Source organism: Ambystoma mexicanum, chromosome 11 (assembly GCF_040938575.1).
Source record: "Ambystoma mexicanum isolate Mex_15411 chromosome 11, UKY_AmexF1_1, whole genome shotgun sequence".
Taxonomy (NCBI): domain Eukaryota; kingdom Metazoa; phylum Chordata; class Amphibia; order Caudata; family Ambystomatidae; genus Ambystoma; species Ambystoma mexicanum.
In genome coordinates this window covers 1,020,651,430-1,020,679,354 of record NC_090934.1, presented here as the reverse complement: position 1 = coordinate 1,020,679,354, position 27,925 = coordinate 1,020,651,430, and the positions used below count along the sequence as shown (strand labels likewise).

General features: G+C 48.4%; 1 protein-coding gene across 8 annotated transcripts in view; it reads left to right on the top strand.

The window, feature by feature from the left end:
* The window catches only part of DENND4A (DENN domain containing 4A), a 2,028,245-nt gene that overhangs the window by 1,978,919 nt on the left and 21,401 nt on the right, over positions 1 to 27,925 (top strand). The gene's annotated exons all lie outside the window — the stretch shown is intronic.

Genomic DNA, 27,925 nt, shown 5'->3' with positions numbered 1-27,925 from the left:
TCAGAAGCTCCTCCCGACAAGGAGAGCAAAAGACTGTACGGGTTTGGCAGGAAGGTAGCCTCAACATCCGCCTACCAAGCAAGGATTGCAAACTCCACCACCCTGTTGGCAAGTTACAACTGCCATCAATGGGAAGAGGTCGCGGCGCTCATAGCCTCTGCTCCTGAACCGTTAAAGGGCCAGTTGGCTCGGATCTCGGCAGAAGGGAGAGCCGTGTCTGGTTGCATATTAAAAGCAACTTTCGACGCTGCAGACAACGCAGGAAGATTGATAGCAGAAGGTACTGTTATCAAGAGACATGCGTGGTTACGGCAGTCGGGGTTCAAAACAGAAACACAGGCTTCATTAATAGACAAGCCGGTGGAACCAGATCTATTGTTTGGGAAAGCGGTCGAAGACGCACTTAAGAATGCCAAGGACGAGTACGAGACTCTCAAATCCCTTGGCCAGCTTACCAACAAACCCCCGAACCAGAGGGGGAACAGTAATTTTCGTCGCCCACGCGGCCAAAATTCACAAAGAGGCAACTATGCCCAAGGACAGGGTACACAATGGAACAACAACCAGCAGTCTACCCAAAGTTACAGCAAGGGTAACAAGAGAGGTCGTGGAAGAGGCAGAGGCAGCCCCAACAAGGGAGGTGGCACGCCTCCGCCAAAGCAGTGACGCTCAGTTCAGGGTCCCTTCTCACGCAACCCCAGTAGGGGGACGCATTTCCAACTTCACCCAGGCTTGGGAAGGGATCACCTCAGACAGATGGGTGCTGTCAACAGTGTCCACAGGATATTGTATAGAATTACTGCAGCGTCCCCGGAACCACCCTCGACGACAAAGAATACACTCCTTAGAACATCAGAAGATCCTTCTCGAGGAGATCGCCATTCTGCTAGAAAAGGACGCGATAGAACTCGTCCCAGGACACCAGGTAAACAAGGGTATCTATTCAACTTACTTCCTTGTGCCAAAGAAAGATTTGACAATGCGCCCAGTATTGGACCTACGGCCTGCCAACAAGTATGTCAAGCCCCAAAAATTCCGTATGACCACGCTACAAGAGGTAATCCCCCTCCTAAAAAAGGGGGACTACATGGCAACCTTGGATATGAAAGATGCTTATTTTCATATTTCCATGCTCCCAGCGCACAAAAAATACTTGCGCTTCAAAGTGGACAGTCGCCACTACCAATTCAAGGTACTGCCCTTCGGGATAGCTTCAGCACCAAGGGTATTCACCAAGGTACTGGCGGTGGCAGCTGCACACCTACGCAGGGAGGCAATCCCAGTGTACCCTTATCTGGACGACTGGCTCATAACGGGGGAAACCCCAAGAATTTGCAGGTCAAACATTCAGAGGACTATCGACCTCCTCCACGAATTAGGCTTCTCTATCAACGAGAAGAAGTCAAGTCTGGTGCCAAGCAACTCAAAACAGTTCCTAGGAGCAATCCTAGATACTCAGAAGGGGTTGACCTTCCCCTCGGAAGAGAGAATTCGGAATATACTACCGCAAATTCCACATTATCAGTCAGGTCAACAAATAACGGTACGCAAAGCAATGCGGTTACTGGGCATGATGGCGTCATGCATTTACCTGGTCCCCCACGCGCGTCTGCGCATGCGTCCCATGCAGGAATGGTTGGCGAAACTGGTCTCAGGCAAGTGGTCAGTGGGACGATCTAGTGGTCGTTTCGCCAACACTCGTACAGAGCTTACACTGGTGGACAAAAGAGAATCTCGCAAGGGGAAAACCCTTTTACGATCCCGAAGTACAGGCAGTGGTAACTACAGATGCATGCCTGACTGGGTGGGGAGCTCACCATCTCCACCACACAGCTCAGGGTCTCTGGTCTCACTCAGTAGCCAAGAACCACATCAACCTGCTAGAGCTTCTGGCAGTATTCCGAGCGCTTCGGGCGTTCGAGCCCCATCTACTAAACTTGTCGGTGCAGATCCGGACGGACAGCACGACAGCCATGTTCTATCTGAACAAACAAGGAGGGACTCGTTCGCCAAATCTGTCCAAGCTTGCCCAGAAAATCTGGATATGGGCACTCAGACGGAACATCTTCCTATCAGCACAACATGTTCCAGGGGAGCTCAATTCCCTAGCGGATGCCCTAAGCAGAGACTCCCTCCCAGAAGAACACGAATGGGTCCTTCACAGAGAGATCGTAGAAGATCTCTTCTCTCAGTGGGGTTTCCCCACTATAGACCTATTCGCCACAAGCGAAAACAAACAATGCCCAGGATTTGCATCCAGGTTCCCCCAGCCAGACTCCCAAGGGAACGCCCTGTGGATGAACTGGTCAGGGATGTTTGCGTACGCTTTTCCACCAACTCCTCTCATCAGGAAGGTGGTGTACAAGATGAACAAGGAATCGATGACGCTCATCCTAGTTGCTCCCATGTGGGCGAGACAACCATGGTTTCCACACCTACGCAGGATGGCGCTGTGCGAGCCCATCAAACTCCCAGCCTGGTACAACCTACTGTCCCAGCAACAAGGTCAAACAGTGCACCAGGAACCCAACTCAATGAACCTGGCAGCATGGCTCCTGAGGTCATAGAGTTTGGGCATCTCAATTTACCACAGAGGTGTATGGACATCCTAAAAGAATCCAGGAAACCAAACACAAGGCACTGTTACTTTGACAAGTGGAAGAGATTCGTTATTTGGTGCCAGAATAAACAAATCAACCCAGTTGATTGCACTCCTTCCAACGTTGTAACATACATGCTCCACCTGCTGGATGCAGGTTTGGTTTTTAACTCTCTGAAAGTACACCTGGCAGCCCTCTCGGCTTACACCACATCCCATAACAAAGTATCGTGGTGGAAAGTACCAGTAGTTAAAGCCTTCATGGAAGGAGTAAAGAGACTTCACCCTCCTATTTCGAACCCACCGCCAGGATGGGACCTCAATGTGGTGCTAGCTAAGCTCATGGGCCCCCCTTTCGAACCCATGCATAAAAGTAGTCTCAAACACCTGACTTATAAAACGGCCTTCTTAGTAGCCATTACCTCTATAAGAAGGGTCAGTGAAATTCAGGCTCTGTCAGTGCAGGATCCTTTCTTTATTATCCACAAAGACAAACTGGTTTTACGCACACACCCTAGGTTCTCACCTAAATTTATATCTAAATTCCATGTAAACCAGTCCATCGAGCTTCCGGCTTTCTTCCAGAACCCGCAAAGCTCGGCTGAGGTGAAACTACACACCCTTGATGTGCGTAGGGCGGTCCTCTACTATGTAAATAAAACCAGACCGCTAAGAAAAACAGATCAACTGTTTGTCTCCGTAGCTACAGGCAGAGAGGGGGATCGCGTCTCTAAAGGCGCGATCTCGAAGTGGATTATCAACTGTATACAGCTGTGTTACTCTCTTTCTGGAAAAACTCTGCCTTTTACGCCAAGGGCCCATTCTACTAGAGGCATTGGTGCCACTCTGGCTTTCATTGCAAATGTTCCCCTCGACACCATTTGCAAAGCAGCTACTTGGAGCTCTAGTCACACTTTTACTCAGCATTACTGCATTGACACTCATTCCAAGACAGATACACAAGTGGGACAAGCGGTTCTAAGACACCTGTTTGCTCATGACCCTTCTCACATCCCACCTCCTTCTTCGGGTACTGCTCGCTAATCTATGCACAGCATGTGATCTAAGCAGATTCCACAAGCCTCAGAAGGGATACATTACTCACCGTAATCGTATTTCTGATGCTTGTATCTGCTTAGATTCACATGCGACCCACCCTTCCTCCCCTCCGAGAGAAGGCGCATGATTACTTGTAGTCTTACCTTTCTGTCTATCTGCTTGGATTATCTGTACTCACGCTACTCCTCATGCTTCCTCATGTCAGAAAAAATACAATCTGAGGATCCCAGACGCGTGAGGGATCTTGGGTACAGTGGACGTCACACTAGGGATAGTATTACTGGCACGCCTGTGTCGACGCCCATTTTCGAGTTTCGAAAAAGAAACTGTAATACTCCGCAGCTTCCACTAGATGTCGGCCTATGCACAGCATGTGAATCTAAGCAGATACAAGCATCAGAAATACGATTACGGTGAGTAATGTATCCCATATATATCTATCTGTTTGGTAATATATATTTATTTATATATATAGGGATTTTGGGGGGTTTGGCGTTAGGTGGGGGGTTTCCCCCAACATATATGTTACAATTGACCTTCACAATTCGGTCAATTGTGAAAAGGTCAATTGTAATTCGAACAGTTGTAAAACGAACAATTCGTATACAACCTTCAGGAGCAGGTGAGCCAATCATAGCATATGTCGATGAGGCACCAGTTGCTCAGTGCTTCACAAATAATGGTACTGCTATTTTGGAGCGCCAAATTGAAATGTAGAGCAGAGCTGGATAAACAATATGAGCGTAGGGCAAGGCTTCACGGGCCTTGACAGCGTTTTCACACTGTTAGCCAGCGCATAGCCCGTAATGCTCTCAGATCACAGAGCCATGAGAGCTGCATCCGCTCTGATGCCCGGCTTGGCCATGCCCCCCAGATAGGGATTTTTAACGACATTTTTATGCATGATATTCTGCAATGCTTGCTTCTGGGGGACTAGCTCAAAGCGAGCAATGTATTATGTACTCTGGGGAGATACTCCTATACTCTTTCGAAGGCTGCTGAAAAAGCAGGAGTGCAGTTCTCTACAGATTTGCAAAGCTCTTTCAAACAGGTAGTGCAGGATGGTAAAGACACCTCAGAAACATCTTAAATGCATGATTAGGCTCAGCAGACTATGTGGGACTCTGTATGTGTAACGCTGCAGTTTTAACAAAGCACTCCATGACACGCACAGCTAACTTCACCCGGTATGTGTAATCTAAATTAATTGCCAGGCCATTTTATGGTTGATATCTATTTGAAGCAAAAGCGGACAGAAGTTTGCAAACGCTTAAAGATTCAAGGTAGTCTGCAAAACCTTTCTACCTTTCAGCTCCTTCTACTTCATGATCCTTCAGACTTCAAAAGAGGGATATTTAAGCCTAATGACCTTTCCCAGAGATATGGAGGCACACCTCTGCATCAGCCTCAACATCAAGGTAGACTAGTGATTTGCTCTCTTAGAGGCCGAGGACTATAGTGTTCCTAAACAAAAGTCAGCATCCCTTGTGCCTTTCAGCCGTCCGGTTCCAAAACCTATTTAATTCTTGCCTTTCATCATCACTGGTCTCCTGTGCGGAGCAGAATTGGACTTCACAGGAGGGTATGGCAGGAAATAACTTCGACAGGTGGGTCCCACTGATTGTGGTTCCTGGGCTGCCTGCCCTTCTTTTCAAGACACACCCAATCCCCCCTACTTTAATGTTGCTATCTGAACGACTCTTGTTATAATAGATCTATTGGCTGTTGCTGAAGGAAGCAGGATATTCCAAAGAAAGATGGAAAACTGAAAACCATGTTAGACATGAGGCTCATCTATATACATTTAAAGAAGTCCTTTCTGATTTCTGCAAAACACTTGCAGTTTATATAGGCAGTCCTGGATATAAAACAAGGCATGGCTTTTCCTTTCCTTCTCCAGAGAATGTGACAAGGCATACATTGTTACAGTAAGGCCCCTTTCAACCGAACCAAGGACTCCCACATTGGGTTTTCTTGAGGATGCTAGGATTCTTAGTGTCCTGCATCTTCATAGTCCCAGAAGCAAGCCTGCATATGCACTCACTATAGTGGTCCCTGAGAAGCCAGTGATCCTAAGTTCAACAGAGACTTGAAGGACATTATTCTGGTTCCCCCACATGTCTCCATGGACCTGCTTTCGTAGGTATCATTTAAAGTTACCCATTCCAGTGGCCATGGCTGATGGTCGTGCTGATCACAGATGTGTCCCTCATGGGATGGGGATCTCATTTGAAAGATCTTTCAATGAACAATCTGGGGAAGAATTCAGAGAAGTCCTCCCATTTTAACTTGCTGCAACTCAGGGAAGCTTATCTAGCGTTGAGATCTTTTTTCATTTAGATGTTTGACTGTCCAGGTCCTCACAGACACCATCACTGCCATGCACTACATCAACAAGATGGCAGGTGTGGAATCACTCAAACTGTGCAGGGAGGATATGCTCCTGTGGTTCGGGATGATTGAGAATGAGGTGACAGCGTCACACCTCACTTGCAGTTTGAACACTAAGGTGGGTGTGCTGAATCAGTTCTTGTGATCTAACACAAGTTGGAGCTGAACCAGGAGATTGTGAAGGAGATATTCCCTATGTGGGTGCTTCCTCAGATCAACCTGTTTGCGACCAGCTCAATCCAGAAATGCAAGATCTGCTTCAGGGAGTTTCCTATGAGGGGCTCTAAGGGCAATATACTGATGATCACCTGCGACTTCGACCTGGTATACATGTTTCCTCCATTCCTGCTGTTTCCTTTGGTGCAGGGAAAGATGAAGCAGAGCAGAACAACCATAATCTTGATTTTGCTGGGCTTGGCACAGAGGACCTGCTACCCAGTCTGGACATACTGCTATTGAGTGGTTAAGGTACAAGTATTGGGATCACTCCATCTATGCTGGTTGTTGGCGGAAGTTCACAAGTTGGTGCCAGGACACAAATCTTGCACCATTGTTCCTCTCCACCAGTTATAGAGTTTCTTTTATCATTTGCCAAGAACAATCTCAAAAGAGGCAAGGTAAAGGGATACCTAATGGCACTTTCAATTTTTACGAGGACTCCTAAGCAAGGGTCCCATCTCACCATCCCTATGGTAACTCAGTTTCTGAAAGGCATGACCAGCTATTTCCCCTCTGAAACCCTTTGCTCTACCCCCTTGGAATCTAAATCTAGTGTTGACTTTTCTGATGGCACACGTCTTCAAGCCAATTCACTCTTGTCGCTTGAGACTTATTTCTTTCAAGATGGCCTGTTTAGTTGCCATCACATCAGCAAGAAGGGTTGCCAATCTGAAAGCTCTTTCTATCTTGTCCTCTTTTTTGCAGCTTATTAAGGATATGCTTAGAGACAAGGATTCCTATTTGCCAAAGATAGTTTTGAAATTACATCTCCAGCAGCACATTTATTTACCAGTCATTTTTCCTTCCCCTCATCTATCTGAAGTGGAGGTGAGGTTTCATAGACTGGACGAGTGCTGTAAAGTTCTGTAACCAACTGTTTGTGAGCTTTGCAAAGTAAATGATTTCTTCAGCTGGAGGTAAGCCAGGTGCCCTACTGTAAACATTTTTTTTTTTTAAAAAAGCCCTCATTACTGGCACTGGCATTGCCGGTAATGACAGCAAATCCACTCATGGAGTCCTGTGAGACTCCATGAATGGGGATTTACACCACCATTCCGGCACTCAGAATCAAGCAAGCCGAGTGCCGGAAACGGTAACATTTGCCGGTATCCTGGCGGTTGTACCGCCAGGATACCGGCAAACTCAGAATGAGGCGCATTATCATTTTAATTCCCTGGCTGGTGCAGATGCCAAAGTGGGCAGGTAGGGCCTGCAACATTTCCTGGTATAAATCTGTCTGGTTCTTCTCCTGTCCCCATCAGGCTTTCAGACTCTTACACCTTTTATTGACCTCCTCTGGGCATTGCTGCTATCCAACTTTTCTGCGTTTTTTCACTTTTGTGATCGGAAAACTCTTTTTTCGGTCAATCAAGCCTGGGCGCTCTTTCGATTATCCTTCTGATTAACAGGGATGTGTTTTTTGTCATCTTATACGCCCCTCAAGGGCAGAAATCGTACAGTGTTCTTCTTGGAAGCTTCCAGAAGTTCGCCAGGCCTCCACCGCACGGATCTTGTCGGATGAGAAGGACAGCGCTTCCCTCTTTAAGATTGTGAGATCGGGGGGCGTGGCCAGCGAGCACGGGATGAGGACGTGATTCCTCGGAGCTCCCGCGGCCGTCAGCTAAATCCTGGAAATATCCTTTAATTTGGGTACCACAACGGCGGAAAATACATCCAGGTGCAGCGGAGCCTTGGGCGCTCAGATCGTTATAATATCGACCCGAACCGCAGCTCCAGTCGGGAGCAATTTGTCCGAGAAGCTCGAGACGCCGGCAACGGACAAGATGGCCGCCTGAACGGCGACCTAGAAGAGGACGCGTAATACGGCGCCGACTGCAGGAGGCGGACACCCTGCCCCGCTGGGGCCCGGAGCAGCCGCGCGGAACCACAGCGGAGAGCGGAGGGGAGAGACGAGCCCGTGGACTCCTGCCGGGCGGAACGAGCGGGAGCCGCCTGCGACTGGGAAGGTAGGCGGTCCCCGCTGCCGGCGGCCACACCACGCCGTGTGCTTCCGAGCGCACACGAAACCGACCCCCGCAGCCCCCGCGGATGCGTTTGACCGCCGGAGCGGCAGACGAGAAGAGGACGCGTTGCACGGCGCCAACAGAGGAAGGCGGACACCCTGCCTAGCTGAAGGGCGAAGGGGGGACACGAACCCGTAAGAGAGCAGGTAGACGGCCCCGCTCCTAGAGAACACATCCTCCTGTGCGTTCTCGGGTGTGCACGGGCCCGGCCCCCGCGGGAGCGCTGTCTCGCCGGAGGCAGACCTGGCTCCGTACCCCGCCCCGCGTGATAGAGCTGGTGGAACTTGGAGACCCTGGGGATCGGATTTGAGAGAGCGGCACTGAGGCGCCGGAGACGACGCGCCAAGCCAATGTGATATCCATCATTAAACACTACATGAGTAGCGACTGGAGCGCCTGCATACCTGAGATGACCTGTGGCTTGGTGCTTGGGACGCAATTTGTAGACTGACCTCTTAGCAATGCCACAACGAGAGACCAACAACCAAGCACACAGTGCGGCAATAGAGGAATAGAGGCAAACCAACCCACCCATCAACCGCTGGGCGTCAACATACCCTACCAGCTCCGAAACGGGGCGCCGCACCTACCCGCCCTACAAACAGCCTTAAGAAGCATACGTCGCAAAGCCTTATAAACGGTGCGTGAGTGGGGCCGACCTCCCGAGGTCCACTAGATACCTTCAGATATGGGTAAGGATAAGGCAAGAGGCACGACAACGCAGAGCAAAATAGAACAGTATGCGACCCCCGCCCAAGCCCTCCCGCCGGAGCAACCCGGTACTACCGCAACACCAGAAACAGAGGAGAACATTTCGCTGAAGGATGTCATGAACGCCATAGCAAGTTCGAGAACTTCCATGGAAAAAAAGATGGATGGCATCAGCGCAGATGTGTCATTATTACGCCACGACCTCCAAAAACTCACAGCTCGTACCGGAGAAGCCGAGGGTCGAATATCTGAAACAGAGGTCAGTTTAAGGACGGTGAACCAGCAAATGTCAGGAGCGCTAGCTCGCCTCAAAGCATTGGAAGAAAGGGTGGAAGAGGGGGAGGGTAGAGCGAGACGAAACAACATTCGGATCCTCGGTCTGCCGGAGAAAACAGAAGGAGCAAGCATGGAACTGTTTCTAGAGCAATGGCTCGCAGACATCTTTGCCCCCAAGACCTTGTCGAACTTCTTTTCAATTGAAAGGGCCCACCGAATGCCAACTGGCAGGCAAATCCCAGGTGCCCCACCCCGCACAGTGATTGCTAAACTTCTGAACTATAGAGACCGAGACGCAATACTCCAAATGGCCAGAGCCAAGGGCACTATAACGTTCAACGGCTCCAGGATAGGTTTCTTCCCGGATTTCACTAGAGAAGTGCAAAGAGCTAGACAATCCTTTGGCCCTCTCAAAAAACGTCTCCAGACCCTCAATGTAAAATACGGACTCCTATTCCCGGCGCAGCTGAAGATATACTTTAATGGAACAACTGTGCACTTCACGGACCCAGCTGAGGCATGGAGTTGGGCGGCAAGACACCTGGAGGGTGACTGGAGGCCAGACGGAAGACAGGGTAACGGTAGGAATCGCCCGAGACGAGACAGGGCACCTCCTGAACCCCCGCAGCACCAACCCCAGGAACAGCCAAACAGGGACAATGACTGAAATGGAGAATAAGGTACCCACTCGCAGTTACGCTTTGAATCCTGGCGCCAGGTTATTAGCCCATGCTAACAGCGAATTAACTGTGAACCCAATGTCTGTGTAACTGACGGCCCGGTCCACGCAACCCCCACGGCCGAAACAGGGCAACTTAAGACTAAGTAGTGTTATACCAATTGAGGAATAGTCATAGGTTGATGAGTTGACTGTCCCCTGACAGTCGGTTGTATTTGTATGTTCGGGCGACAGGTACTTCAAGTTGGGGTGGAGTATAGGGTGGGGGATGAAAGGGAAAGTTTTAATGTTGTTTTGTTAGTTCGAACTCATAGCATGTCCAACCACAGACCTAAAAACAGTCCGCGGTACATTACACCCTGCAGTACTGTGTATTGGAACCATATTCCCAACAGACACACTAAGGGGAGGCAGCTCTCCCGACCCAGACACCCTGCGTGTCCTCTAACGGAAAGCTCGAGATGACACACCCACAAACACACCCACCCCCATCCGATCGCCCCAGGTCCCTTAAGCTGCTCAGTTGGAATGTGAACGGAATGGGCTCTGGGATTAAAAGACGTCTGATTAAACAGCTGTTGAATAGGCACTCTCCCGACTTGGCCCTCCTATCAGAAACGCACCTAGCGGGAACACACTGCACCCTTTTTCAGAGAACAAATTACAGGACCGCATTCCATGCAGGGTACACGATGGGATCCAGGGGCACCCTTATTCTTATACACAAAAGGCTCCCGTTCTCCCCACAGGTGGTGGAATTGGACCCACGGGGTCGCTATGTACTAATTCTAGGTTCACTCTGGGGCGAAACACTGGCCATTGTGTCAATATACTCCCCACCCGGACTAGGCCAGGGACTCTTGGAGGACGTCACCGCTCTCCTGGGGACGCACCACCCAGATCGATGGGTCCTGGGGGGAGACTTTAACGACGTCATGTGCAATACCATGGATCGTACCCATCTTAGAGGGCGTAACCCGGATGCTCCCACGAAACTCTCCAACTTTGTGTCCGCCTTGGGCCTCCGAGATGTGTGGCGCGAATTACATCCCCAGGGTAGAGGCTACTCGTTCCACTCGGGAGCACATGGCTCCGTCTCTAGACTGGATTACCTCCTGGTCCCGAACACAGACCTACACAGGGCAATATCCGCTGAATACCTCCCTCGTGGAATCTCGGACCACTCCCCCCTATTGATTGAAATACGAACGCACTCTGTAACTCCCCCTAGAACGTGGAGGCTAAACAGCTACCATCTTGGCTTCCCAGAGTTGGTAGACCGCCTTACGGACCTGTCCGATGAATACTTTGACATAAATATACCAGCAGTGGATGACCCGGTGGTGGTGTGGGAGGCTTATAAAACGGTGTTGCGTGGGGAAATCATCTCCTGGGTGGCAAACAAAAAGCGGGAGAGACTCCAAAAGATAGTAGAGGCGGAGGCAGAAATGGTCCAGGCCGAAAGCACGCACATTCTTGACCCCACCCCGCAGACTCAAAGGTCCCTCAAACAAACCACAGAAACCCTCAGAAATATCATGCTAGATAATGCCAGACAGGCTCACTGGGACACCAGAGCGAGGATATACGAACTGGGAGACAAGGCGGGCAAGATGCTGGCCTGGCTGGAGAGGAGGGAGGAGGGGAGACGTCATGTCAGGGAGATTGTTGCCCCAGATGGTGTTGGGTACCAGACGGATGCTGAAATAGCAGAAGCATTTGCCCAGTTCTACGCGGAACTCTACCGAGCCCCGACAACACCTTTCGACCCGACCCTATTAGATGAGATTACGCTCCCAGCACTGACACCACAACAACGGGAGGAGCTAGATTCGGATCTCACTGAATCCGAGATAGCCGAAGCCCTAGCGCAACTCCAAACAGGGAAAACACCGGGCCCCAATGGCTTCCCGGCCGAGACCTGGCAAAAACTTGGAGGGAACAAAATGGCGACCCCCCTATACCGGATGTTTCTTGGTGCCTGCGACCAGGGCACCCTCCCACCTGACCTATGTAAAGCCACTATTGTGGTCATTCCCAAACCCGATAAGCCCCCGGAGCAGTGCGCCTCTTATCGGCCTATCTCGTTAATTAACAGCGAAACCAAGGTTCTTGCGAAGCTCCTTGCCAACCGGCTGCAATCAGTGATCCATACCCTGATCCACCCGGATCAATGTGGCTTCATGCCACACAAATCAACGCGTATGAACCTGCGCCGGCTCCATCTGGCACTGGAGCGGGCCCCGATCATTGACACCCCTCTCGCCCTACTGGCAGTAGATTTTGAAAAGGCCTTCGACTCGGTTAGGTGGGACTGCCTTTGGGAGGTCATGAGGCGTATGGGGTTCGGGGACAACTTCCTGAAATGGGTGAAACTACTCTACACTAACACTCGAGCGGAGGTCAAAGTGAATGGTTGGTCGTCCCGGTCCTTCCCGTTGGGAAAGGGCACGAGACAGGGGTGCCCCCTTTCTCCCCTTCTCTTTGCCCTGGCAATTGAACCTCTAGCCCTTTGGCTTCGACAAGACGCCGTATGGACGGGGTTCGGATGGCCTGAAGGGCATGAGGACCGTGTCTCCTTATATGCAGATGACCTCCTGATTTACCTGGGAGACCCAGCTCGGTCCTGCCCCAGGGTGACGCAGATGCTCACCCGTTTCGGTGTCCTTAGTGGGCTTAAAATCAATTGGGGAAAATCAGTTCTCTTCCCGGTGAAAGGCAGCGTGCAGGCTGACCCTCGGGAATGCCCGTACCGAACAGAACCGCAAGGTTTTCGATACTTGGGAATCTGGGTGACCACAAACCTGAATGAATACACACTACGCAATTTTCAACCGGTCCTTGACCGTTTCGTTAATGACGCCCACCATTGGAAACTTCTTCCTCTTACGCCCATGGGAAGAGCCGCACTCTTTAAGATGATAACTCTCCCAAGGTTTCTCTATGTCTTACAAAATGCCCCACTAAGGATCCCAGACTCCGACTTTAGGCGGGTTGAATCCCTTTTTCGGGAACTAATATGGGGGGGCTGTCAACCGAGGATAGCGCTCACTACGCTCCAAAGATCGGTCTGGGAGGGTGGGATAGGGGCTCCGCGCCTCCAAACATATTATTGGGCCGCACAGCTGGCAGTAGTTAACGACCTGCTTCATGGAGATAGGGAGCTCCCCCACATCAAGGCCGAGGTTGCAGCCATGCATGATACCGATCCGTGGCAACTGCTATACCAAACTCTTCCGAGACCCCTCCCACCAACGACCATGGTTCATACTATGGTGGTTTGGAAACAGGCGCACAGATTCGTTGGGTGGGAAAATAGGGTAACTGTGGCACAACCCTTGTGGAGAAATTGTAACCTGCCCGAGATAAAGAAGCTTCAACCATGGCCTCGATGGGTAAGGGCTGGAATTCTGAGGGTTGGGGACATTCTTGAGGAGAGGGATATAGCCTCGTTTGAAACTATTCAGCAGAAATTCCAACTCCCGGATACTGAGCGATACCACTATGTACAGCTGGCCCACGCCCTAAGAAACCACATACCTGCAGGCACCAATATCCCGGATTACACACCAATAGAACGTAATATGTTACCAGCTCTTATCCCCACCAAATGCACCTCCATCCTATACAATGCCATTACATCCTTTGCTACGCCGGAACTCACGACCCTGAAAACTAAATGGGAGGCGGATGTGGGGGTGATGGATCCAGAAGACTGGATTCAAGTACTAATGCACCCACGGGAGGTGGCCATTTCTTCCAGGATTCGGCTGGTTCAATTAAAGATCCTGCACAGGGTCTATTACTCCAGGACTATACTATATAGATGGGAAAGAGCTTTGAATCCGAACTGTCTCCGCTGTGGGGATGAGGAGGGGACCTTCTTCCACACCCTGTGGGCATGCCCCCAAATCCGCACCTTCTGGAATGAATGCTGTACTGTACTCGGCAACGTCTTGGCGTGCCGCATACCACTAGACCCGAAGATTCTCATTTTGGGGGCTCCGGTTGAGATTGAACTTACTAAATGGGGCAAGCTGCTCCTGAGCACAGCAGCGGGACTGATGAAGCGCAACATAGCGCAGAAATGGGGAGCCCCGGAGTCCCCAACGATGGAGCAATGGGCAACAGATATGAACATTTGTGCCACCATAGAGCACCGAGTATATACCGCCAGAGGATGCCCTACTAAGGCGGACAAGATATGGGGGAGGTGGGAGGAGATTGGTCCCTAGAACCGACTGGACCCGGTCGTATGCAGTGAGAGGGATATGGTCGGATTGCACTAAAACCTGGGGTAATGTCTTGAGTGATTGATACATGATCTATTATTGGTTGTACTTTGGGAGGACATGCTAATTCATGAAAGCTGTTGTTGTGTAGTTTGGAATGTTTAAAACAATAAAAAATGTTTTATCAAAAAAAAAAGATTGTGAGATCGGCCGTGGCTTCACAAAGCGCACGATGAAGGATCAATGCGTCCGGTTGGCGACGTTGCTCAAGGCCAGGGCCTCTACCCCGGGTAATTCACAGGGGCATGCCCCTTCCGGATCCAGCCAACCTGAGCGGGCTTCTAAGTCCTTTGAGGGCGCTCCATCTGTGGGGGCCAACACAAGGCGAAGCACCGCAAGTCCGCTTCCGTCGGGGTCGCAACTCCTGCAGGTCCCGTGACGGTCAGGGCGCGTTCATTTTCTGTCGGCATCGATCTCCAGCCCCCGCTCCAGCTCTTCGTCCAAGAGGAAGTCAGCTACCTCGGGGAAGCTGCGTGAGATGCCAGAGAAGGCCAAGCAGGAGAAGGCCAAGCAGGACAACGTGTCCAACCTGCCAGTGAAGGAGAAGGCCAAGCAGGACAAGGTCTCCGACCTGGCCGAGAAGGAGAAGGCCGAGCAGGACAAGGGGTCCGGCCTGCCAGCGAAGGCTCAGGTTCTCCAGGCCAAATCGTCCTCCTCGATCGAGTTGGTGGTGGCCTTCCTTTTGAAGGCAAAAGGGGCTGATGCGGTCCAGGGCAGTGTTCCCTCTAAGCTGTGCGCATGTGCGCTTGCCCAGCTTCCTTCTGGGTGCCGCCCAGAAGATTTTTAGCAGCGCACACAGACAATTCTCACCTATTCAAAAATATTTAATAAAGCACATGCTATAGCAATTAATTGAAATTTACGTTCTCTTAAATTAAGCAACTAGTCTTGATATTCTGCTAATTTGCATTACACTACTATGCAAGGGTGACCGTACACACCTAAAATCCCTAACAGCAAAATACACACATAAGAGGTTAAATACTAATATGAAAAACTGGCTCCATGAACAGAAGAATCTAACCAAGATATGCATGCACACATTAGCCAAATGATGTTCCCTCCTCACCTGCGACTCCTAAGCTTGAGTCTACCACACTTTTGACCAAATGTCTCTAACTTGTGCCCCAGAACACATTAAGATGGTACCGGACAACCTTGACTCCTCCTCATTTGGCTCTGCGAAAGGTTAACCGACGTGTACCTACATCCACTTCTTGTATGTTTTTTGTAATATGAATGATCTGAATAATATGAATAACGTTCACGTGCCAGAATTTCTGTTACTCATTGTGCCTTACTAAAAGTATCACCCACACGATACAATCGAACTACCAGCTAAAACATTGGATACTGACTGTAAGTAAGCAGGCTATCTGGATGTGTAACCTATCCCATATGTCCTCTTCAAGTGCTTTGAAGCAGTCCCCTTGCAAGTTAACACATGATAAAACTCAAATATTAATTTGCCCTGTAAGGATTTTGAGATGACAAATGTGATCCTACTTTAGCATTACTAACATTACCCTATAAGTAGACAGCAACATTGCAATAATCATTTACTTTGTCTACAAGGAATAATGGGTATGGACTATACCTGGGATTACTCGTCCATAGTATCAGGGCACCGGATATTCAGACAGGAGAATGCTTTTCACACAATCTGCCTAATTTCCAAGTGTTCAAGAGTTCCCTTTGGCATAGACTGTCACACATTATATGTAACAACAGTTTCACTGAGCACTGTGTAATCCTACACAATGATAAATGGGTGGGGTACTTTGCATCTTGTATGCACTGCAAAAGAATTGCATACGTGCAGAGTCATGACATTCTTAAAATGCACATAAAAGGTTGAGGCATTAAATATGCCTTGCTTGCAATGTATTGTAGGTCTGCAAATATCCCAGTGAGTGTTTACTGCTACAATTCCTCACTTTTTACAGTGCTCTATCAACTAGCATTGGAGGCAAACACAGGGGCTGGGGAAGGGTATGGGCAGAAGAGCACAGGTGATCACTCGTTGCGGGTGATAACCAAAGCAGCACATTTTAAAAACCAAGTCAGAAGTTTCGACAGTACACCAAAGGAAATGTGTTGCTTGTTTGCTAAAGTATAGGAAATTCTAGTACCCGTCTAGACAACAGCACCTTCTTTATCTTTCTATGCGCAGCTGCTGAGGTCTTTTCAATATAACCATGTGCTCTGCATAGTCTCTAGCATCTCCCGGCATCTTATTTAATTCCTAACAAAGAATTACAGAAACGGGATCCATAGTTACAGACGAAAGGACTCGATCTGTTCCAGCTCTTGAGATTTGATGCCATTAACTTAAAAGGCATATATGTGATTTTCTTACATAGGGATCCATACTAAACCTCAATAAAGCTCTTGTTTAATGTGTTTAGGCTCTGGTGTAGAAGGGTGGGCAAAACTATAGACTACATGACGTTCCTTGTTATTTCACTTTCTATGTCAGGGTTACAAGCAAGGCTCTAATTAGATTTTGCTCCCTACTTGGAGTCAAATGATTTTTCAGGGTGTAAAAAATTAGTTAGCTTTGCTAATAGGGATACTTTCTGCTTATTAAAAGTGGTTCTTCCACTTAAAATTCCTGTTTAGTTCAGGAATTAATAGTATTAGAGTTCCTTCCTATGCCACTGCTCTACTGGTCACTAATTTGAAACAATATCAGTGGAGCTTTGTGGGTTGAAGCAACAAAATGTCCATTGTGTCTCGTTTTGTTAGGCATATTTTCATTTTTAGGGAGAACACATGGATGGTGTTTGTCTCTTAGCTGTAAGGCTGGTGTTACCACTACCCAAAGGTCAACCAAATGTGGATAGTAAGCAGAGGCACAGGAATATTTGATCTTTGTATTCTGAGGTGCAGTTATTCTGATGCAATTATCATCCTTACACAAATTATTAGAAGCATGTTCTCCTGGCCCTTGAATTACTTCATTAAAGTGGCACTTGAACTCCTATTGCATGTTTTTTGAAACATTGCTTTTAATTGCCATTAATCCATCGGCAAATGTATCATGTCTGAATTTCTTCACAGCAACATCAGTTTATGACGAAAGCTATTTGTGTTTTGTATTACACATGAGTGATTTTCCAGTGGCATGAAACGTTTGCAAGGTACTGTGGCAGATGTTGAAGTCTTGACTGGTTGATGAGTTTTCTGTTTAATCACATATGACATATTCTATTTTAGCCTATGTGTTTGTAAAAGTGTTGTAAGATTTGTGAAGAATTGCAGTGGCAGGGAAGAAGAAATTCCTTTCCAAACTCTCTTCTGTAATGGTAGTTCCCCAAATACCACTAAATATGCATGCTCACTAAGTGCCTTACCTCATTAGTCAGTTGCACGCATGGAAAATAATGTGCGCACAACAGAAAACCAGTTCTGCACATTGAGAAAAATAATTAGAGGGAACATTGGTCCAGGGTACCCGACGGCGGCCAGAGTGGCTCTTCCTCCCAGTAGGGAGGCTTCAGCCAAGCTGGTTGAGAAGACTCGAGAGAAAGAGGATGCCAGACCGCAGTCCGAGACCGACCCCTCAGAACCCAAAGAAAGGAGGGGGGGGCGGAGAAGAACGCCAAGGAACGAAATCGACGATGGAAACATCGGGACGATGCCAGCCATAGGCGGCGGTGACAAGTGACACCGTCGACAGGGATGATGACATGGTCGCTGGGCCCAGCGCCGCTGCCCCTCAGGTGCCTCCTATAGACCTTTCGCATGACATCCCCTCGGCCCTCCACAAGCTGGTGTCGGAGATTCAGAGGATAATGCCGACGGCGCCACCAGCAGCACCAATGCTGGTGACCCCGTTGACAATGGGGAAACCACTGGCGAAGAGGAGGAGGATACATCCTACACCTCCATTCCAACTGTCGCTGCCCTCCCCCCTAGTGGGACAGACGCAGCGACAACGGACACAGACGATGATGGCGGCGGCGGGATGGGAGATCCTTCGTCACCACAGCCGAGAGCTTCTCCACCGGACGAAGTGGGATCCTTCCATTCCATGATCGCCCGTGCGTCAGAGCTTTTCCAGCTCACCCCGGAGGAGAAGGAGGGCTTCCTGTATCAGCGCTGGGAGGCAAAGAGGAAGCCCATCCTGTCGGTCCTGCTCCTGGATGACATTTGGGATGAGGGTCTGGCACTGCTGAGGACCCCGCCCCGGCGAAGAGAGACCGACTTGAAAAGAAGTACAGGGTACCAGAGTCTGCAACGAGGTGTCTATGATCTCATCCGTCGCCGGACTCTGTCTCAGCGGCTGCCAGGAAGAAATCATCGAGTTCGGCGTCTTCTTCATCCGCACCTCCGGACAATGAGGGGAAGAAATTGGATTCCATGGGTAGAAAGGTCATCTACTCAAGGCGGCCAACACCTTGGCGATCGTGCCCAGATACGACCGGGAGCTTTGGTACAAGATGGCTCCGCTCCAGGATTTCCTCCCCGATGACAAACGGGTCGAGGCTTTGGAGATCCTCCAGGAAGGCGAGGTGGCTTCGGACCACGCCATCACAGTGGCCCTGGACATTGCGGACACAGGCTTCCGCCAGATGGGAAACCGGGTTTGCCTTCACTGTCGTGGCTGGCTCAAGGCCACCAACTTTAGACAAGAGGTCCAGACGAGGGTCCTGGACATGCCGTTCGACGGAGACAACCTGTTTGGGAAGGTTGTCGATGAATCCCTCTAGGCCATCAAGACAGACATAGAGACGGCGCGTGTCTTGGGCATTCTGCAGCAACACTGGTCGTCCTTTTGTCCCTCGGGAGGGAATTCTAACAGGTCTTCGAGGGGTTTCGGTGGGGGCTCATCCTTTTACCGCAAACCATCCCGCTCTTCGACACAGGAAGCCAACAGGGGTTGCTCCAAGGCCTTCGGAGGTGTCCACTGCCGTCCGCAAGAACCCCAAGGCGGCACGACGACCTCCAAGCAAGATTGAACCGACAGGACGTTGGGTTCCCACCCATGCACCTCGGTGGGAGGCAAGCTGGTGAACTTAATCAGCGTGTGGGAGACCATCTCCACCGATCGATGGGTGCTGGACACTCTCTCCCACAGACACACCTTAGAATTTAAACAAAAATGTCAGCGAATACCACCGTTGGCCCGGCAGGAGCAACACATCCCTCAGCTGCTGCTGGAGATTCGGGCTATGTTAAGAACAGAGGCAATAGAGTTGGTTCCACAGCGATTCAGGGGCTCCGGAGTTTACTCAAGATACTTACTCGTAAGAACGAAGACAGGGGGCTGGCGGCCCATTCTCGACCTACGACGACTCAACAAGTACCTAAAGTTCCAGAAGTTCAGGATAGTCATGCTGCAGCACGTGCTCGGCCAGCTGAAGCAGGGAGACTTTCTGTCATCATTGGATCTAGAGGCTGCGTACTTCCACGTCCCCATACATGAATAAGCATCGCAAGTTCCTGATCTTCGTCGTCCAACAGAAGAAATACCAGTTCATGGCTCTTCCTTTCAGACTGAAGTCGGCACCCAGAGTCTTCACCAAGTGCCTGACTCCAGTGGTGGCCCATCTACGACTACAGGGGATTCACATGTACACTTACCTGGATGACTGGCTCATTCCGGCCAATTCGAAGGACATCACCGTCGATCACATGGCGAGGACCGTCTGGCTGCTGACGGACCTGGGGTTCTCTGTGAATTATGCAAAGTCCCGCTTAAGTCCAACGCAGGACGTGCTGTTCCTGGGATCCAGGCTCAACACGGTGTCCTGCCTTTCGTCAACACCTGTTGGGTCCAGGTGTCTGCAGGCTTCCAGGACAGGATGGCGCTCAACAAGGAGTTCCGTTGAGCGATAAGGTGGTGGGGTGTGCGCTCCAACATCGCCGGAGGCACAGACTTCCAGAGTCCCCCGTACCAGGAGATGGTCATGACGGACGCTTCTCTGGAAGGATGGGGAGCCCACACAGGTCATCTTCATGCCAGAGCCATGTGGCTGCCGGAGAAGACGACGTTACATATCAACGTACTGGAACTACGGGCAATGTTTTGGGCCCTCAAGTCGTTTCTGCCATCCATCAAGGGCAAAGTGGTGAGGGTCTTCACAGACAATACCACCACAATGTTTTACATCCGGAAGCAGGGGGGCACCAGATCCCTAGCGCTTTCCAGGGAGGCGCAGGACTTGTGCCACTGAATCCTCATTCCATTTCCCCTGGCAGGAGTAAAGGACACTGTTGCCGACTCTATCAGCAGGGAGCTGGACTCTTGCCATGAGCGGGAGCTTCAGCAGGATCAAGTGGACAACCTCTTCCTCAAGCGGGCCAGTCCGCAGATTGATCTGGTGCTGACTAGGCTCATGGGGGCCACATTCAAACCTATGCATTCAGCTCCGCTCAAGTTTCTGTCGTGGAAGACAGCTTTCCTCGTGGCCATCACCTCTGCAAGAAGAGTAGGTGAGATCCAGGCTCTCTCTTGCCAGCGGCGTTGCTTGACTTTCCACGAGGGTGGTGCTGCAAAAGCACCCCCTCATTCATGCCCATGGGTGAGTAAAGACCAATGCAAGGACCTTTACTATTTACTTTACTACTTTACTATGCATTGGTCACACCTGTATCCAGAAAATGTTCTTTGAACTGGTTCAGAGCTAATGATTGAATTCATGACAATCAGAAATACACACATCCTTGTTCTGACCGCTTTAGGCTCGTAGTCTGTGGGTTGCTCACTTGATATAAGTTCATGTTTACACTAACTGCTTGGTTTTGAATTTCTTTGTATACCGTGTCCGTTTAATACAGAAGTCGCCCTGTACTGTATGTATATTTGTATGTTCATTGTCTGAGAGTGCACTTAATAATGTAAAAGGTTTACTCTTTTGTTTATATGTTTTATCAACACCTGTTGAAGATTATTTTGTCAGACGATATCTGAAAATATAGTAAATAAATAGCAGCCACTAAGCTAACCGCTAATTTGTACCAACACATTTGGAATGGTCCATATATGTGTCCTAGCTGAGTGCAACTTAATTAATGTGGCACTACCCGGCCAATTGACTTGAATTGTCAGGGCTGTGACGGGGTTCTCATTCTTCAGGCTAATTTGGTCATAGCCACCCTTCATTGAAAACAATTCATACTGAAATCATAAGTGTGATTCAAATATTGCGTACGGAAAGACCATACCCCTTAGTTTTTTAGTTTTAAATGCCCCTTGGGTCTTCACATATAACAGGGCTCCCCCTTGCGTTAACTACTATTGGCTAAATCGGGGCTGGCGCACACCTCCATCAAGGTACATCTGGTGGCTAGCTCCCGCTGTACCAGGTCTCCGGGACGGTCTTCACTGTGGACGCACCGTCTAGTCAAAGAGTTCATCAAGGGACTGTTCCGTTCGTTCCCGCCGGTGAAGGCACCGGCCACGGCGTGGGAACTCAACGTGGTGCTGACTAGGCTTATGGGGGCCCCATTCGAACCTATGCATTCAGCTCCGCTCAAGTTTCTGTTGTGGAAGACAGCTTTCCTCGTGGCCATCACCTCTGCAAGAAGAGTAGGTGAGATCCAGGCTCTGTCCTGCCAGCGGCCTTACTTGACTTCCCACGAGACAGGGGTGGTGCTGCAGATGCACCCCCTCCTTCATGCCCAAGGTTCCGTCGGAATTTCATCTCAACGAGCCATTGGTGTTACCTGTGTTTTTTCTGACACCTTTGTCACCGGCTGAAAGGACTTTGCACTCGCTGGATGTGGCTCGAGCGCTGAAGTTTTATGTGGCCCGCACAAAGACTTTCCAGAAAACATCCTGCCCCTTGCAGGAGGAAATTAGAGAGAAAGGCCTATTTGAAAGGATTTTTCAGCCAGGGTGAATGCTGAGACTGTGGCAGAAGACTTTCCGTAGTTACCTCCTCTATTACTGAAGGAGTGAATACAGTACACAAACTCTACTGTTCCGGCAGCTGCTGCCCAAGGCCTGGCAAAGCATGAGCCCCTCTAAGGAAAAGAATGTTGGATAGCAGCAATGCCCAGAGGAGGTCAATAAAAGATGAACTTTGGTCCTGTGAACCATGGGAAGGCCCTGTCCAAGGCTTTCATTTCCAGGTGGCTCTCCGGCTGCATCACTCGTCACCGATTGGCAAACCGAACGCTGCCTGGTCGTCTGAGAGCCCATTCTGCCAGAGCGATCGCTGCTACAACAGCGTTCCTGTCTGGTGTGCCCCTGCTGGACATTTGCAGGTCTGCTCCGTGGAGGTCGACGCACACCTTCACGAAATTCTACTGCATCAACAGGAATTCCAGGGAGGAGTCCAGAGTCGGCCAAGCAGTGCTGTGCGACCTGTTCGCTTGAAGGTGAGCCTGGTGAGGAGTTAAGAGATTGCTTCTGTTGAGCCTTGCCACCTCCCATGATTGTGCATGTATGTACTGCTATATATTCTTTATTCATGAGCATGTGAATCCATGCCAGGCCCCATGCTGGAGAAGGAAAAAGTTACTTACCTGTAACTGTTGTTCTCCAGCATGGGTCCTGCATGGATTCACATGCAAACGCTGCCGCCTTCCCCTTTGCGGCTCTTCTCTTGGTCCTACTGCCACTTTATGTGCTGCCAAATCTGAAGATGGCTGCCTGTTGAGGGGCATATGTAGAGGACAGTCATTGGCTGGGGGCAATATGACCCATTGCTCAGTGATTGATTTATAGGAGAAAGACAGTTTAGAAACGAAACTGAAACTGTTTTTTCTTTTACCGAGGATTCTGACGACTGGGAATATTCATGAGCATGCAAATCCTTGCCAGACCCGTACTGGAGAACAATATTTACAGGTAAGTAACTTGTCCATTCCCCTTTCTACCCTAAATTTACAAACCACAATGGCCTACTGTCACACTGAACAAATCCAACCATGTTATACTGTTAACTGGTACCAAAGGACTGAGATGAGGAAGAGTCCGGGAGTAATGCAGAGCGCTAGAGTTCTGGAACTAGTCTTGCTCTAGTGTTTGGAAGCATCCAATTGGTGCCAGACATTTAAAATCCTGGCATTGAAAGGAAGATGGAATTCCATTACTTCAGACGCGGGTTGGGAATCGAGAATCGGATCAGAGCAGCTGCAGCGGGAAGGAGAAACGCTGCCACAGGCGCTGTCGCGGGATTTCCAGAGGAAGAAAGTTTGCCGCAAGCAGACTGACAGCGAGGGACGCTGGCGAAAGGTGTTCCAGGCACGGCGAGCACCAGTGGACAGATGGGATTCGAAGGGAAGGAAAAGGTGTCTCGCTGGAGAGAAGGAGAGTCACAGAGAATGCCGTAGCAGCCAAGCAGCATGGGTGAGCCCAGGTAAGGGAAGTGGGACACTGGGGTGCTTCGAAGCATATACTGCACACCAAGAGAAGACAAAGACAGTTGCAAGGCATACCCAAGCAGGAGGGCTAGGACGCCGAGTGCCTTTGAGAAGGAGGCAAAGCAAAGAGGGATGAGGACCCTATACTTATCAGAACTGAATTGTTACATGTGAAATAAGACCTGGCCAGAAAGTAAGCCCTGCAGCCAGTCGCAAGGCTGGAGACCCGCACCTAAAGAGAAAGAGAATAAGCCCTAGCAGGGGAGTACACCGTACAAATGTGATTGCGAGTCTGGAGACCCGCACCCAGAATGAAAAGTGAACGTTGTAAAGTCCTGGCAGGCGAGAATGCAAGGCAAGGTAGTTGCAAGTCTAGGACCTGCAACCAGTTATAAGGAAAGACATTCAAGACAGCCCCTTGAAAGTGTGTGAAACTCAGGGGAAGGGAAACATACCCCTTGGTTTGGGAAAGTGACTGAACTGTAAATTATTAAACAAGTCATGGAGTGGGGAACATGTAATTTAAGGACAAGATCTATACCATTAACCTGGATATTTTGCATCCACCCTACATTAAGCCTCCTGAAGGGTAGTTTTTTTAGGGCTGACTTATTGCAGCCATCCACGAGAAGAGCTGCTACATACATGAATTAGAGTATGTTCAACTGATAAGTGGCAGGACACCCCTCTTGTTTACCTATCCTTGTTTAGCCCTTTTGTCCTCCCACTCAGGGACATCCCTCTAGTTTTCTACTTCTGATGTCACAGAGCCTTCTCACCAACAGACCCTCCGGCTCAATGACGGAAGTGTTTCAGCCCACATTATTGCTGGAACCCCTGCACCCCTGTGACGCTCTTTCACCAAAGTCATTGAAGCTTCGGATTGGCTTTGCGGAAGTGGTCTTCAGAGCCACGCCATCAGAACACCTGAAGAACTTCATGGTTTCCAAGCAGGTTAGTAAGTTTCTCTTTACCTCGGTACCCCAACCAGAAGATTCCTTGTCGGATACCGACTTTGTTGGTAAGGCCATGTCTGGGTCTGATGCTGCTATCCACCGCACCACTGGGACTTGCCCAGAGGCTTCTACAGTGGCTGTCACTGGTGCTTGCACCAAAGGACTTTTAGGGTCTTTCAGTGGGTTCGGTCTAAGGCTGCTCTGGACACTACTAGGGATTGTACCGGGAGACTCGTGCTGTAGGGCAGTGCTCTTAGTACCAGAATTTATCCCAAACCCCAATCCACTGGGCCTATTCCTGGTGAACCCCTCAATGCCTATGGTTACGGCAGGCCTGAACCACTGCATTTCTATATTATGTGTCTCGGCCACCATGGTTTCCACTCCCGTGGGGCAACAGAAGTGGGTATGGCGTACTTTGCTTATATGGTGACAATGTTGGAGTCTGACACTGGCGAGTCACCGGCGGGTGATGAATCGCCCACAGCCTTTAACAGGAGTAAGAATATGGCAGCGTCTGAGGGATTTTAACCTCCAGCAGGGTGACTTGGTCAACCCCTCTTCTCTCCTAGGGAGTAGAGGGGAGTGGTTCCCCTGTACAAGTAGCTATTCAACCTCCTTTTTTTTATTTATTTTTTTATTTTTTTACTGATGCTGCCCTGTTCCTGGGCTTCAAGAAGCGTTCCTGGCCCTTTGATGAGTCATCCGCAAGGGCGGGCTCTAGAGATGACCTCTTCATTGAGAGCTTCCACAATTAAAGCCACTGCCAGCCCCTGAGGCAGTACTTTAAGGGCCTCATTATGGAAGTAATGACGCCAGCATGTGAGCTGTCAGATTTGCTGTGGCCCTTGCTAAGGCAAAGCTGGGAATTTCAACAAAAGTGTTGGTTTTACCTGAAGGAGGCTACTCTGCATGTGGACAGGCAGAGACCCACCACAAAATCAGGGCATCCTCCAATTGAGTCAAGTGCTGCATAAGAGACTGTGATACTGAGACATATGACTGAAGCAAGAAGACTTTCTTTTTTGTTTGGTTTCCTTTCCAGAGCTGCACGTTTGAGTTGCCTATCTTTGTGTAAAGTCCCAAATAAAACCTTTTGAATTAAACGCATGAGTTCCATTCTCTGAGCACTTGACTTGGCTTCCTTACCCATCCCTTATGAGTTGTATTGTAGTGCTGGAACACTGATACATTGTTGGATTCTGGACCTACCCTCTGGGGGCACAGGTGAGATACTGTCCACCTCATTGAGTGCAAAACAAAAGACCCCAACATGTGGATAGTCTCCTGTAACTTTCCAGTGAAGTCTCAGCTTGACCACACAAACTAATTCAAATGCTGTGTGTCTATGAAAGATACTAACAATAGAGAACAATAATTACAGGTCAGTAACCTTTTTCTTTTCAAACATTAGAGATCACCGAAAAAGTGATTTCTTCATAGATCTTCCGTATTTTAATCTGTAGTATTTCTGTGTAGGTGATGTAGAACCATATCCTATAATCTATAGAGTAGTTTAGGAAATGAGCAGTGTGTTGCTATTGAGGTTTTTGGTGGTACACCTGAGTAGAGACTTGTAGGAGGAGCATATGGGCTTCTATGCCATGGAACTGAATAAGGTAGTTATTACATTCTTAATTCATAACATTTCAAGGGCATACTATTTCCTTTTGCTAGCAGAATAACAGAGTATTTTGGGAATTCTGTCAAAGGAGAAAAGTGAATACTCTTCTCCCAAAAAAGGATTTTGACAAAAATAAATGTTTCTTTAAAGAAATGTTTAGAAAACATGGAACTTAACCAGATGTTATTGAAAATATTAAACAAAGCAGCTCCCAAACTATACAGCTGGTTGCTTGACAGCAGCTCATTTTTATAACATTGCTCAAAATAGAATGTAGAAAATGTATCTCAACAGATATTAACCCATAATTACTTTCACTGTTTACTGCCTTATAAACAGTAAATTGTGTGTAATATTTATCATATAGTGATCAGCTTACAGCAATTGTTAAAGCCTTAGATGTGTTAAGTAAATACTATCCCGCACACTTAAATCTATGAAAAACAAATGTAATTTTCATTGATACTCGTTCTTATAAATACAACTTTCGATACCATTTGGGCAATGAAATAACAAAACAAAGTCCTGCAGATATCTGAGAGTAGTATTACATCTTCATTGAAATGGCACCTTCACAAAAAACACTCTGCCCATTTGGGCAAATACAGTAACTAAGGACATATTGCGTTTATCCCAAACATATGAAGGACATTTTCCAGCAGCATCCTTCATGGCAAATGAGTAACGTTGATACTGTTGTATGTTGCTCCCACATTATGCTGCTTTGAAGCAGAGAGACAACATATTCTGAAAGTGTACAGTTTGGGGGTATTGTGGATATTTTGAATGGCAAGTCAACATTGTACATTATGCTTCTAGCTGATGTCAGTGTTTGCAAATCTAAGTGGTGATAAAAACAAGACCGGTTGGAAAAGTAAGAACACATCCAATATATCCTTGCCGTTAAGCCATGTTTAACGGCCTTATGGCTCTGGTAGACATAATAACATAAAGGCACTTATCTTTCTGTAATCAATGCTAGACATAAATAAGCCATGTTAAGATAGGGGTTGTCCGACATCACTGAAGAGAGTACCGCTGAACAGATATGTGAGTATGCAAGTGTTAAGGAGGGACCATGTCCAGAGGATACAATTGTCTCGAAGACCTATTGGAAACATTTACAGATTTTGACAAGAACAATATTTCTTGAATCCTCTTGAATGAGATGTATGTGGATAATCTAAAATTCAGATGTGGGTACACAGGAGTATTAATGGTTGAAGTAATGTTATGTACAATTCCAATAGACTAACGAATATGCCACCTACGTGGGTTAAGTTTGGAAACTACTAATCGGCTCTTAACTGTTGTGTCTGAAACTATTGGCTTTCAAAGCAAAGTTATTTCCTATGCCACATTTTCCAGTGGAATGCCTGCTATAAAAGAGGTTATAATTATATGTCTGTCAGGAAATGAAAATAAGATCTGTTTAAGAGCTGTAACATTTTTTTGAAAAGTGTGATTATGAATCTGAAATGAGGATGAGACATCAAGACTGGTTTGGATACTTAATCTCTGTTTACACGTACCTTCTTGTGTAATTTGTAATTTAATTTCTAATATCAATGATATGAGGATTAAGTAATTATTTTTCAATGAAAATAGAAATTAACACATGTTAATGTTTAGGTCTCTACGTGAATTTCTCTTTTTTAAATGTGATATTAAATATCTTTCTTTGTAATTGTGTAAATTAAAATATCAATTATGATGTTTATTGACTAAAATACTAATATATTATATGAGAAGTGAGTTTTTCTCTGAATGCAGCATG